Source organism: Zosterops lateralis (assembly GCF_965231275.1).
Source record: "Zosterops lateralis genome assembly, chromosome: 1".
Classification (NCBI taxonomy): Eukaryota; Metazoa; Chordata; class Aves; order Passeriformes; family Zosteropidae; genus Zosterops; species Zosterops lateralis.
The window spans coordinates 1104144-1115973 of record NC_139762.1 but is presented as its reverse complement, the minus strand read 5'-3'; the positions used below and the strand labels follow the sequence as shown (position 1 = coordinate 1115973).

The following is an 11830-nucleotide window of genomic DNA, read 5'->3' as shown; positions in this document are numbered from 1 at the left end:
TTCCCTGGCCCCGCCCCCGGCCCAGCCCCGCGCCGCACCCAACCGCTCTGCCCGTTCACCGCAGCACCGCCTTCCGCCCCGAACGCGGCCGCGCGCGCCGTCCTCCCTCGCTCCGATTGGTCAGCGCCGGGCGCGGCGCGGCGCTGATTGGCCCCAGCCGGCGCAAGCCCCGCCTCCCTCCGCAGCCAGCAGGGTTAGTGCGCTCGGCGCGCGGCCAGCGCGGCTCCGCTCCCCGCTCCTCCCTCCCTCCGTCCCTCCTTGCCGGGCCCGCAGGGGACAGCGACACTCGCCAGGCGCCTCCGTCCCGGCGCTGCCCCGCGCCCCCGCCGCTCGGTAAGGCCGCGGGGAGGGGGCTGCGGCCGGGGATGGGGCGTGGGGACACCGCGTTGCGAGCTCGGACGCGGCGGAGAGACGGCCCGGGCCGAGCGGGGGCTCCGGCCTCGCCGGTGTCCGGCCGGGCCGGGCTGGGCCGGGGGTTTATCGGGGCTGCGGGGCGATGGAGCCGCGCAGGGAGCGGCCGCAGCATCCCCGAGCATCTCCCAAGGGAGCGGGCGCTGCCGGGGCGCGGCTTTGTTGTTCGTGGGTCCGGGAGGCCCCCGGTTTTCCCTCAAGATCCTCTCAGATCCTGCTCCCCATAGCACCAACCCCCACCAGTTTCCCTCAAGGACAAACGCGGCTATTCCTCACTTCTCCTCGGGACCGCTCAAAACTTTCCATGCCTTGTTTTCTCCCCCATCCCATCGGGATCCCCTGGTATTCCCTGCCGGCTTTATAAGGCTGGGCTGGCAGCGGGACTGGGGCTGAGGATGAGCAGGGACACAGCGCTGGGTGTGGCGGGCCGGGGATGCGCCAGGCCTGTGCTCAGTCATCGCAGCGGCCACAGCTGCACAGCGGGCCCGCTTTCGGGATGAGCAAACTTCTCCTGCACAGCGGCCCACAGGGCTGCAAGGGAGAAAAAATTAAAGAAATATCAACCGCGCCGCGATGCGGGGTTGGTGTTAAAAAGTTGAAGCTCGGGGAGGTGAAGTTTTTGGGTGGTGCAGATGGTGCCAGAAGCTGCTTCTGAGTGTATCCTGATAGTATGAGTGGTGTAGGTTCTCTTGTTAAAAGCTTGGTGTGAAAAAAGCTGTTAAAAGCCTGCTGAACCTGAATTTAGATGGTTAGTTCTCTTTTCTTTACATGCTTCTTCATCTCTCTTACTTGGTTGTTCCCTCACTTATTTCCTCCCCTCGACTCCTATATGGATTTACCCGACTAACCCATTGATTTTAGAGGTTTTAAAAAAAGTTTTGATTTATTTTTAAAGCTGGAATCATCTCTTCAGTGAGCCACGTTCTTCCCAGCTCACAATTCCAGCTCCTTGAATAATACAATAGCCAATAATCCAAATTGCTGCACAGCGTTTCAAGCCTTGCTCGGGGCCTCCTCCTGCTCTCTGTGTGATGCTGCTGCTGCAGCTTCATTTTGTAAACTAAAGACAGGACTGCACTGGAGTTTTACAACTCTAAAGCTTCTTTTCTCCTTGCCAGGGCCTGATGTCCCATCTGGTTTTGCTGGTGTTGTGTCTATAAGATGCTGTGGCAGCTTGATTGACTCCTTCTTTATTTGAGAAAGAGAAATTGGAACTCAAAATTATTGAAGTTGACAATACAATTGTGATAAAGGTGACATTGCCTGGACAGACCTGTCTGTCAAATTTACTTTTTTTGGGGTTTTGTTTGTTTTTCTTTTCGAGAACTGATGAAATTTCTGATTATCCTTCCAGATGCATTTTGGAGAATTCACAAACTCTTTTAAACTTTTTAATTTTTTATTCCTTTTGTGCCTTCTTGCATCAGAAGAGATGGGCTTTTTCAGTTTGGAAAAGAGCTTAACTCGCTGTTGCAACAGCAGCAATATCCTGTGCCTTTTGTTTAGTTTGGTAATAATTACATGTTAGTGACAAATAATAAGCTTGAAGGCAGAATAGCTGATCTGTTTGTGACTCTGATTGTTGACTCTGAGGCTGAGGGGCCGTGGATATTCTTCAATCTGTTTTTTTATGTGTCTCTGCAGAAATGACATCAGGGAGAGATCAGATAATACAAAGAAGTGTCAGTGGTTTGAAGATTCCAGCCTGGGGAGTTCAGCTCCAGCCCAGTTGTTGCCATGGGTACAGTTTGTGGGTCAGTCCTGGTTCCCCCCAAGCTGATTTTAGGAGAGGATTATGTCACTTTTGTCCTTACAGACCAAAGGGGAGGACGTTTATAGCAGGATCTTGACTTTATCAGCTCATTCCTCCCAAGGTTCAATTCACTGTTTTTTTTTTTTCCCTCCCAGGGACACCAAACAGCTCAAATCAAGTTTTTAAATAGCAGAGGATTGCCCCAAACTGTTCTGTGATGATATTAAACACCCCCACACCTCCAACAGCCTGAGAACAGTGAGAACAGCAGCAAATTGGGCTTTTGGGAGGGTCAGAAGGTGAGTTGGAGGCTGGGGCAGGACTGGATTTCCAGCCTTAAGCTGGTTCTGTGGAGTCTGATGAGTGCTCAGTGGAACCAAATAAATTACGTATTCCTGCTGGTAAAAAGGGCTGACACAGCTGTAATTTCAGCCAATGGAGCTGTAATTATATTTGAGGTCTCAAGCCCTGTAGTATTTTAGTGGTTGCCTCTCTTCCCTAGAAGTAAAATGGATCTGAGCAGTAAAATCAGCTCTGGGTTCTGGCAGAGTTCAGGTCTGGTTTGCACCCATTGAATGGTCTCATTCTTGTGTACCTCAGGTTTAAACTCACCTAAATTCAGTTTGCTGAACCAGGGGTGTCTCCATCACTCACTGCATTTGTCTCTCTGCAGTCTCAATGTTCAAAACTTCCAAATTCTGACCCACACCAAACTTGTGACTCAGGGAAACCACTGGTCAGGCAGGGTTTCATTCTTCTGGCAGGATGAATTCAAGCTACTTGCAATTCAAATGAAAGTGATGGTTACTTGAAAGCGAAATAATCTGTGACTATACCTCGGTTTGGTCCAGAAAAAAAAACCCCAAATAATTTATTTTCCTAGGCCAGACAGAGATTGGAAGATAAAGTTCCAGTCTCCTCTGCTGAGAATGAGTTCAAGGCGTGTTACTCATCGTGTTGTTGGGAGTCAGATTGCAGACAACAAAATTATCATTTGTGTAGGTACTTGTGGAGTTTCAAAGGAGCTGATAGTGCTCTGAAAAGGCAGAGTTATTTCCTGGAACTCTGAGTTTGTGCTTCCTGTCCCGAATAAAACAGATTAAACTCTTGCTTAGTCAAATGTGTGTCCACACCTTCCTCGTGCTTTAACAGCAATTGAACTGATTCTTTCTGTGCTTTCTCTTTTTCCTCCTAGAAGGCAAATGAAATTATTCATTTCTAGTGAGCTGTAGGTCCCTTTGGAGCAGGTTTTTGGGAGATGGTGGAGGAGCTGGGCTGAGCAGGGCAGGTAGGAGCTCTGCATCCTGTGGGGGGATTTCTCCTCCTCCAGCTCAGAAACCAATTCCATGGCTCAGTGTTTTCTGCACATGGGGAGGAATTTGCTGTGGGAGGAAAAGGTCAGTGAAATCAGTTGCTGGAGATGTTATGCAGATTTTAACTTGGTCATGAGGAGAATGAAATACTTGTGGCTCACACTGGTGCCCTGTGTTGCTCTGGGTTCTTAATAGAACATTAAAAATTATGAAATACTAAATTTATTTAAAATTATTGGGAAATCTGACCCCGAAGGATTGCAAACAGACATTGGTGTGATGCTTCAGCACTCTTAAAAATTATGTCAGGATAATGCTGAGGATTTGATCTTGGATTCATTTAAGTTATTCAGTTTTGTTTGTTGCCATAAGAGCCCATATTTTGGAATGCTGGAGAGCAAAGTTGTTGCAGTAGAAAACACTGGAGACACCGAATTAATGGGAAGTGTAGGTCACTCTCTGGATAAAAACGAACTGTAGCTGTAAATGATGGTTTATTCCAACTCCATAATGCACATTGTTCCCTGGAAATATCTGCTGGAAGGTGGGAGGGTTATTTATTCTGTGCTAACCCCTGGAGACAGGGAGGGAAAGGGCCTGATTTCTTCCTTCTCTCCTTGCTGCTCTTTTAATCCTCTCCCTGTTTTACTCCCTGCCTCTCACAACTTTTCTCAACTGCTGAATTGGTAGTTCCTCCGGGGAGTAGCAGCAAGATACCAGCACTGAGATAAAAAACTCACAGTGTCCCTGTGATTTGAACAAAAACTGGCAAACAAAAACAATAGTTGTAAGTTGCATTATCGAGGGAGGTTTGTGTAACTCAATAAGGCCTGGATTGGTTTTCCTTTGCCAAGGTTGGATTTCCAGTCTCTTAGAGCTGGAAACTCAGAGTTTAGCACGGACAAACGCGGTGCTGGAGTCTATCCCCTGCCATAAATGAGCGTGTTGGGAGGATGGAATAGTGGCTGTGTGGGTGGGGAGGAGGGTTAAACACCAGGTGTATCCCTGAGCAGGGTGAGATTAGAGCAGGATGAGCTGCGTGCTGCCTCTCAGGCCACTCCGAGGAGCTGCAGGAGGCTTCTGGGACAAGTATGCAGTTAATCACATCCATTAGCATGATTACAATCCTGATTAACCTGTGCCACTCACTCCCATCTTCCTCCTACACTTTGTCCCCTTTTTAACCGAGGTGTTTGCACGTAGAGTCAAAAATGGATCCCAGGATTCTGGGTTTTGTGCTGGAACAAAATTCTTCAGAAAGCTGCCCAGCTCTGGCTGGAGAGAACATCTGAAAAATCAGCTTTTCAGAGCTGGAGGAACCTCAACAGGGCTGTGGGGAATCCAGTTGAGCCTGGAGTAGGCTCGTCTTGCTCGTCCAGCAGGTACTCAGGGCTTGCTCATGTTCCATATCTGGTGTGTCCTGACTTTTGAATTTTAACATCTCCATCCCTGTGAGCTGAGGAACTCCTGGGGACACCTTGGGGCAAGGCTCCTCTGGTTTCCAACAGCCAGGCCTGGATGGGCTGGAGAACAATTCCAGGGATGGGATGATAAGGATGGACAAGGCTGACAGTGAGTTTGGGGAAACTGCAGCTCAGCTGGTTGGATTTTGACTAAAAGTGGAAAAAAATAAATGAGGTAATTGTATAAGTTCCTGTGTGCAAAAATTCTCTTTTTTAAAAACTTCACTGCTTGGGGAGATATTCAAACTGGACCTTTTTGGAAAAGCAAACGTCTCTGAGCATTAGGTCATACACTTCCACCACATTCCCGCCTGGGAGTGAGTCATTGTCTTTTGTAAAATTGTATTGGAGCTACATCATCATCCCCAAAAGCTGTTTTTCAGCTGAATTTAGGGTGTTGACACTTGCTCTAAACAAAGTAAAAAACGATGGGAGCATTTATCAGAGCAATTTCAAAGTGTGTTTACATACTCTGGAGCTGTGAGTGGAAACCCTCAGCTCTCACACTGAGGATTGGGGTAAATATCTCCATGTAACTTAAATAATGTTTGTGAAGTGCTTAAAATCCTCTGGAAGGGGCAGAGAAACATCCAGGTGCTTTTACCTGCTCTTATTTTATTTCTCCAACCTCCTATTTGTGCAGGGACTGTGGTGTGTTGGCTCTTGGCTGGAGATATTCTGGCAGTTTGTCCTTCCAGGAGTTGATACTGAGGGTTTGTTTCCATGTTATGACTTTTATTTTCTCTAACAAAACCCGTTGGAGGTTCCAGCCTCTCCTCCACTTCATGTTTTCCATCAGGTTGTTGTGGCACAAGTTCAGTGCAGAAATGGGGCAATGCTCAGGTGGGATTTCTACAACTAATTTTAGAAGCTGCATCAATTCTATTAAAAGGGAAGTAGGAACAAGTGCTTGGAGAAGGGGATGCCAAGCACTCATCACTCACCCTGGTTTGCTGGGGAAAATGTGATGGGGAGATGGAGTCAGTGGGATGAATAAAAGCTTGGGGTGAAAAATCTTTGGCTGATACTTATTGGAAATGTTGCCAGATACACCTGGATCCCAAAATAATTGGAATTGGAAGATCACCCAGGGGAGGGTGACACAGAGATGTGTCCAGGGGGGTTTGGGATGGCTCCAGGATCCCCAGGGCTCTGCCCCTCCATGGAAAGAGGTTTTTCCTTCCTCCTGCTGAGCTGGAGCTTGTTGTGCTTTGCTTTGTGCCCAGCTCCTGGTGCTGCCTGTGGCACCATCCTCAATGTCATCTCCAGAGGAAAGGGTGGATATCCTTGGGATGGAAAAGCTGGGCTGCTCAAGAGCAGGAGCTCTGCATCTCATGGTGGGATTTCTCCCACAATTTCTCCTCATCTGGGAAATGCTCCAGAGCCCAAATCCAAATTCATTATTGCTGTGTTTGGTGTTAACTCCATGGGCTGAGCAGAGCAGGAGCCCTGCATCCCACGGTGGGATTTCTCCCACAGTTTCTCCTCATCTGGGAAATGCTCCAGAGCCCAAATCCAAATTCATTATTGCTGTGTTTGGTGTTAACTCCATTTCATCTCACCAGAAAAGGAACCTGAGTGCAGACAGCAGTGAGGATGGGACAGGAATGACCACTTGGAATTGCTATGAAAATGATAAAGATGGAAATCTGGAAGTTGTGCTTCACTGACAGTTTTCCTGTAATCCCTTCTGGAAATCTCTGGGCATTTTTAAGTAGTTCAGATTTGCCTGGAATTCAGACACACTGAGAGGAGAAGGAGGAGGTTGACTGTGGTGAAAGGTGTTCTCTGGTTTAGACTGAAGATCTCACTGCTCCTGGCAGTGACATCTGCTCAGGAAATTTGTGCTCCCTTCCCCTGGGGGTGTGTGCAGCTCCATCCTCCCTCGAGAAAATCAGCAATGATGTGAAATCAGAGATGATTTTGGATATGAAATGCTGAGGAAAACCCAACTGCAAACAGCAGCTTAAAGAAGATGTTTTCAAATGTGATTGTTGGTGCTGTTTGTAGCAGTTCCAAGTGCTTAATTCCCTCAGTGCTGTCTGCACCCAGGTTCCATTTCTGGTGCACTGAATTGGTGTTAATTCCAAACACAACAGCGCTGAATTTGGAATGGTAACTTTTCCTACAATCCCAGGGGGGTGTGGGTTGAAAGATCATCCCATTCCACCCCCTGCCATGGGCAGGAGCACCTTCAAACTCCCAAGCTCCATCCAGCCTGGCCTGGAACACTTCAGGGATGGAGGATTTTGGTGTTTTTGATGAAGTATATTCCTCTTTGTGGGTTTTTTTGTGTTTAATCTTTCAATTCCAGCCATTTCTCTGTAGCAGCTTAAAAAAAAATGTTCCTTTGCTTATCTGCAGTGACTTTAAGGAACCTCAGAGAAGTTTTTCTGCTGCCCGTGGATACTTTCACTGCTGTTAATTAGTTAGTGAGAAACTTCCAAAGTGGGAGAGAGCAAAGACAAAAATCCCCAAGCAGCCCCAGCAGAGTCTCTGCAGACAGGGGAGGCAAAGAATGAGACAAAGAATTGAGTCACCCTCTCTTCCTTCCTTTGCACTCTTGTGGTGGGAGTGAATCGTTGCTGGTTTAAGTCATAAGTCAGAGCAATTAGCAAAAGGGTTCTGGATGTTAATGGGTGGATCGTTCAAACTTCTTATTTAGCAGGAGCTGTGGTTTGAAGTGATTTAAATAAGCAGCAGTAAATTAAATAAGGTTGTGTGATGGGCTGGTGCTGGATTCCCAGTGGGGTGTTATGGATGCAGAGCCCCAGAAATGTTGATTTCGTGACTCTGAGACAGCACAGCAAGGACCTGGAGCTGCTGGAGAGAACCAGAGGAGGCACCAGGGGAATCCCAGGGATGGAGCAGCTCTGCTGGGAGAGCTGGGAATGTTCCCCTGGAGAGGAGAAGCTCCAGGGAGAGCTGAGGGTACCTAAAGGGGCTCCAGGAGAGCTGGAGAGGGACTGGGGACAAGGGATGGAGGGACAGGACACAGGGAATGGCTTTGAGCTGACAGAAGGAGATTTAGGTGGGATGTTGGGAATTAGGAATTCCTGGCTGGGCTGGAATTCCCAGGGAAGTCAAGTTGGAATTTTCTGCTGGAAAAGGGGATCCAGGGCTGGGATTGTGCCCCTCTGCCCCCTCAGGTGAATCCCCACCTGCAGAGCTGCCCCAGGCCTGGAGCCCAAAATCCACAGGAGCTGCTGGAGAGATCCAGAGGAGGCCCCGGAGCTGCTCCAGGGCTGGGAGAGCTGGGAATGTTCCCCTGGAGAGGAGAAGCTCCAGGGAGAGCTCAGAGCCCCTGGCAGGGCCTGAAGGGGCTCCAGGAGAGCTGGAGAGGGGCTGGGGACAAGGGAGGGAGGGACAGGACACAGGGAATGGCCCCCACTGCTGAGATGGGAGATTGGGAATTAGGAATTCCTGGCTGGGCTGGAATTCCCAGATTTGCTGCAGCTGCCCCTGGATCCCTGAAATGCCCAAAGCCAGGTTGGATCACCCTGGGACAGTGGGAGATGTCCCTGAGTGCACTGGATGGGCTTTTTAAGATCCCTTTAACCCAAACCATCCCGGAGTTGTGGATTTTGGGAGTGTTTTCTCAGCTCAGCAGCTGCTCCAGGTGGTTTGGGTGTCTGTTCCTGCCCAGGTTTGCAGGATGGGACTTCCAGAGTGGAAATTTGTTCCACCTCCACGGGCAGAGTCGTGCAGGATGATGGGACACACCCTCAGGATGTCACTGAGGTTGACATTATAAATCCTTTTGGGATTTATAAATCCTGCATTAAATAAATTTATTTGGGGTGCTGTGACAATAGACACATCAGGTGGTCTGTGACCCCACTGTGATGGGGTTTGTATGATGCTGTGGGTGGCTCAAACTCACAAATTTGCATTTTTATATAAAACTACACCCTATGTAATCCTCAGGGTTAATTTTTCCAGCCAATCTTCACTCTTTAACCACACACATTATTTTTCTTTAGGCTCTATTTTAACCTATTTAAGCATTTACGACACGAGAATTAAAAGATATTTCCAGCTCGTGTTCTGAGGACTGGATTTTCTTTAACTGTTTTTTTTTTTTTTTTTTTTAGCTAAAATGTACTATTTTTTATTTTATTTTTTTTTTCATTGGGATTTGGACAGAGCATGTAGGGCAATAGGATCAAGTGTCACATTGGGATTACAAATTTGTCCTGGAGTGACCCTTTTAGGAGCTTGCAGGGGTGTAATTGGTGAATGACTGGATTTATGGGGATGTATCTCTGCATTAGCCCTGCTCTGATGTGACTCGAGCTGATTTGCTTCTGCTCTGAACTATTTTCAGCTTGGGGAATTCACTTTTTTTTAAGGAGAGATGCTATATTTTGCTTGTATTTTTTCCTTTAAAAGCAGTGCTGGCTTTACTAGGATTTAAGAGCTCTAAATATGAATGTAGAGCAGTGTTGCACAGCATTGTCTGATTTGTCCCCAAATTTAATTTGTCCCAAAGTTGTCCCCAAATTTAATTTGTCCCAAATTCATCCCAAATTTAATTTGCCCCAAATTTGTCCCCAAATTTAATTTGCCCCAAATTTGTCCCCAAATTTAATTTGCCCCAAATTCGTCCCCAAATTTAATTTGTCCCAAATTCGTCCCCAAATTTAATTTGTGCCAAATTAATCCCAAAATTTGTCCCAGATTAATCCTAAAATTTGTCCCAAATTCGTCCCCAAATTTAATTTGTCCCAAATTCGTCCCCAAATTTAATTTGCCCCAAATTCGTCCCCAAATTTAATTTGTCCCAAATTCGTCCCCAAATTTAATTTGTCCCAAATTCGTCCCCAAATTTAATTTGCCCCAAAGTTGTCCCCAAATTTAATTTGCCCCAAAGTTGTCCCCAAATTTAATTTGCCCCAAAGTTGTCCCCAAATTTAATTTGCCCCAAATTTGTCCCCAAATTTAATTTGTCCCAAAGTTGTTCCCAAATTTAATTTGTCCCAAAGTTGTTCCCAAATTTAATTTGTGCCAAATTAATCCCAAAATTTGTCCCAGATTAATCCTAAAATTTGTCCCAAATTTGTCCCCAAATTTAATTTGTCCCAAATTTGTCCCCAAATTTAATTTGTCCCAAATTCATCCCAAAATTTGTCCCAAATTCGTCCCCAAATTTAATTTGCCCCAAAGTTGTCCCCAAATTTAATTTGCCCCAAATTCGTCCCCAAATTTGCCCCAAATTAATCCCAAAATTTGTCCCAAATTTGTCCCCAAATTTAATTTGCCCCAAATTTGTCCCCAAATTTAATTTGTCCCAAATTAATCCCAAAATTTGTCCCAAAGTTGTCCCCAAATTTAATTTGTCCCAAATTTGTCCCCAAATTTAATTTGCCCCAAATTTGTCCCCAAATTTAATTTGTCCCAAATTCATTCCAAAAGCTGCACATTTGACACCTCTGGGTGTTAATGGTGTGGAAAAAAAACCTTTATTATTGTCAACTTTCCAAGATTCTTTTGTTACATCAATCATTACCTTGTCCTTAAAACTGTAACTAAACTTTTTCCCTCGTGCTGTTCTGTATTATTTTAGTGTATTGTGTCCCTTTGCTGGCAGCTTCTCTGGGATTTCCCTCTCCTGGAAGGAAAGAACATGAATTTAGAGGCTCAGAAAGGAAATTCCTTGCACCTCCAAGCTCATTTTCCTGCAGGGAAGGTTCTGACCGTGCCAGGTGAGCAGGAATTGCTGGTCTCACTGACAGATTTTGCTCCTGGGCAATTCTCTGTGTGCTCATCTCTGAGCACAGCCTGGCACCTGGTTCTGCCTGAAATCTGGGATTTTATGAGGATTTTTGGGTGGGCAATGAGAGCTTTGCTCTGCCCCTGCAGCTCTGAGAGCCCTTCAGATAATGAATGACTGATTCATAAAGTTTTTTAGCCCTCAAAACATCAATTTGTATTTTTTTTTCCTTAATTACCTCGAGCTGTGTTTGTGCCACAGGTTTCCCTCTGCTCCTTTCTCCAAGACTCCCAGCTGCTGTTTTTTCCTCCTTTATTTCTCTTTTCTCAGATCCCATTTAAGACCAGCTGAATTTTTTTTATTTTTTTGCTACAAACACCATTTAAAAAAGAGCTGTTGGGAGCCCAGAATTTACCACTCTGCTCCCAGAAATCCTGACTCTGCCTGGCATCAGCTCGCGGTGTCTTGTTTAAACATACCACAGACTCGATGTTTTTTCCCCTTGGGCTTTGACTTCCTGTGATAAAAAGGAGATTCCCTTTTAAAGCAGAGCTCCGTGGTTATATAATGAGAGAAGGAAATACTCCAAAAGTGACACTGGGAGAATAGAAAAGTTATTTTGGTGACTGTTAGAGAATAGAAAATTCGCTCAGGAGGGAACTGGTAACTCGAGTCCTCTGGGGGAAAGTGAGAGGAACAACATTTAAGGAATTAAGGGAGTGAGCAGGGCAGAGCAGTGGAGGGAAGGTTATGGTGAGGACAGAGCTGTGCAGTGCACATCTAGGATTCCTCTTGGGGGGTTTAACTCTTTCCAAACTGCTTTTCCTCTCCTCCAGAAGCTGCTCCCAAGCACCAGGAGTCTCCAAGGGCTGGGCTGGCTTTGGCTGTTGGATTTGAGCAGAATTTGTGTTTGAATTTGTGCCTGTGGCTTTGTTTCTGTGTGTCCTCAGCAATGCCAAGCCAGGAAATTCCTTTCCTTTTTTTCCTTTTCCCCCCTTTCCTTTATTCCTTTTCCCCCCTTTCCTTTATTCCTTTTCCCCCTTTCCTTTATTCCTTTTCCCCCTCTCCTTTATTCCTTTTCCCCCTTTCCTTTTTTTCCTTTTCCCCCTCTCCTTTTTTCCTTTTCCCCTTTCCTTTTTTCCTTTTCCCCTTTCCTTTATTCCTTTTCCCCCCTTTC

At 46.4% G+C, this 11830-nt stretch overlaps 1 protein-coding gene across 4 annotated transcripts in view; it reads left to right on the top strand.

The window, feature by feature from the left end:
* Nucleotides 1–254: 254 nt before the first annotated feature.
* Nucleotides 255–11830, top strand: part of MAP4 (microtubule associated protein 4) — a 187972-nt gene continuing 176396 nt past the window's right edge. For all 4 annotated transcript variants that reach the window (XM_083884868.1, XM_083884869.1, XM_083884867.1 and 1 more), the window contains exon 1: nt 255–333. The gene's annotated coding sequence lies outside the window, so the exon portion shown is untranslated. The remainder of the gene's footprint in view (nt 334–11830) is intronic.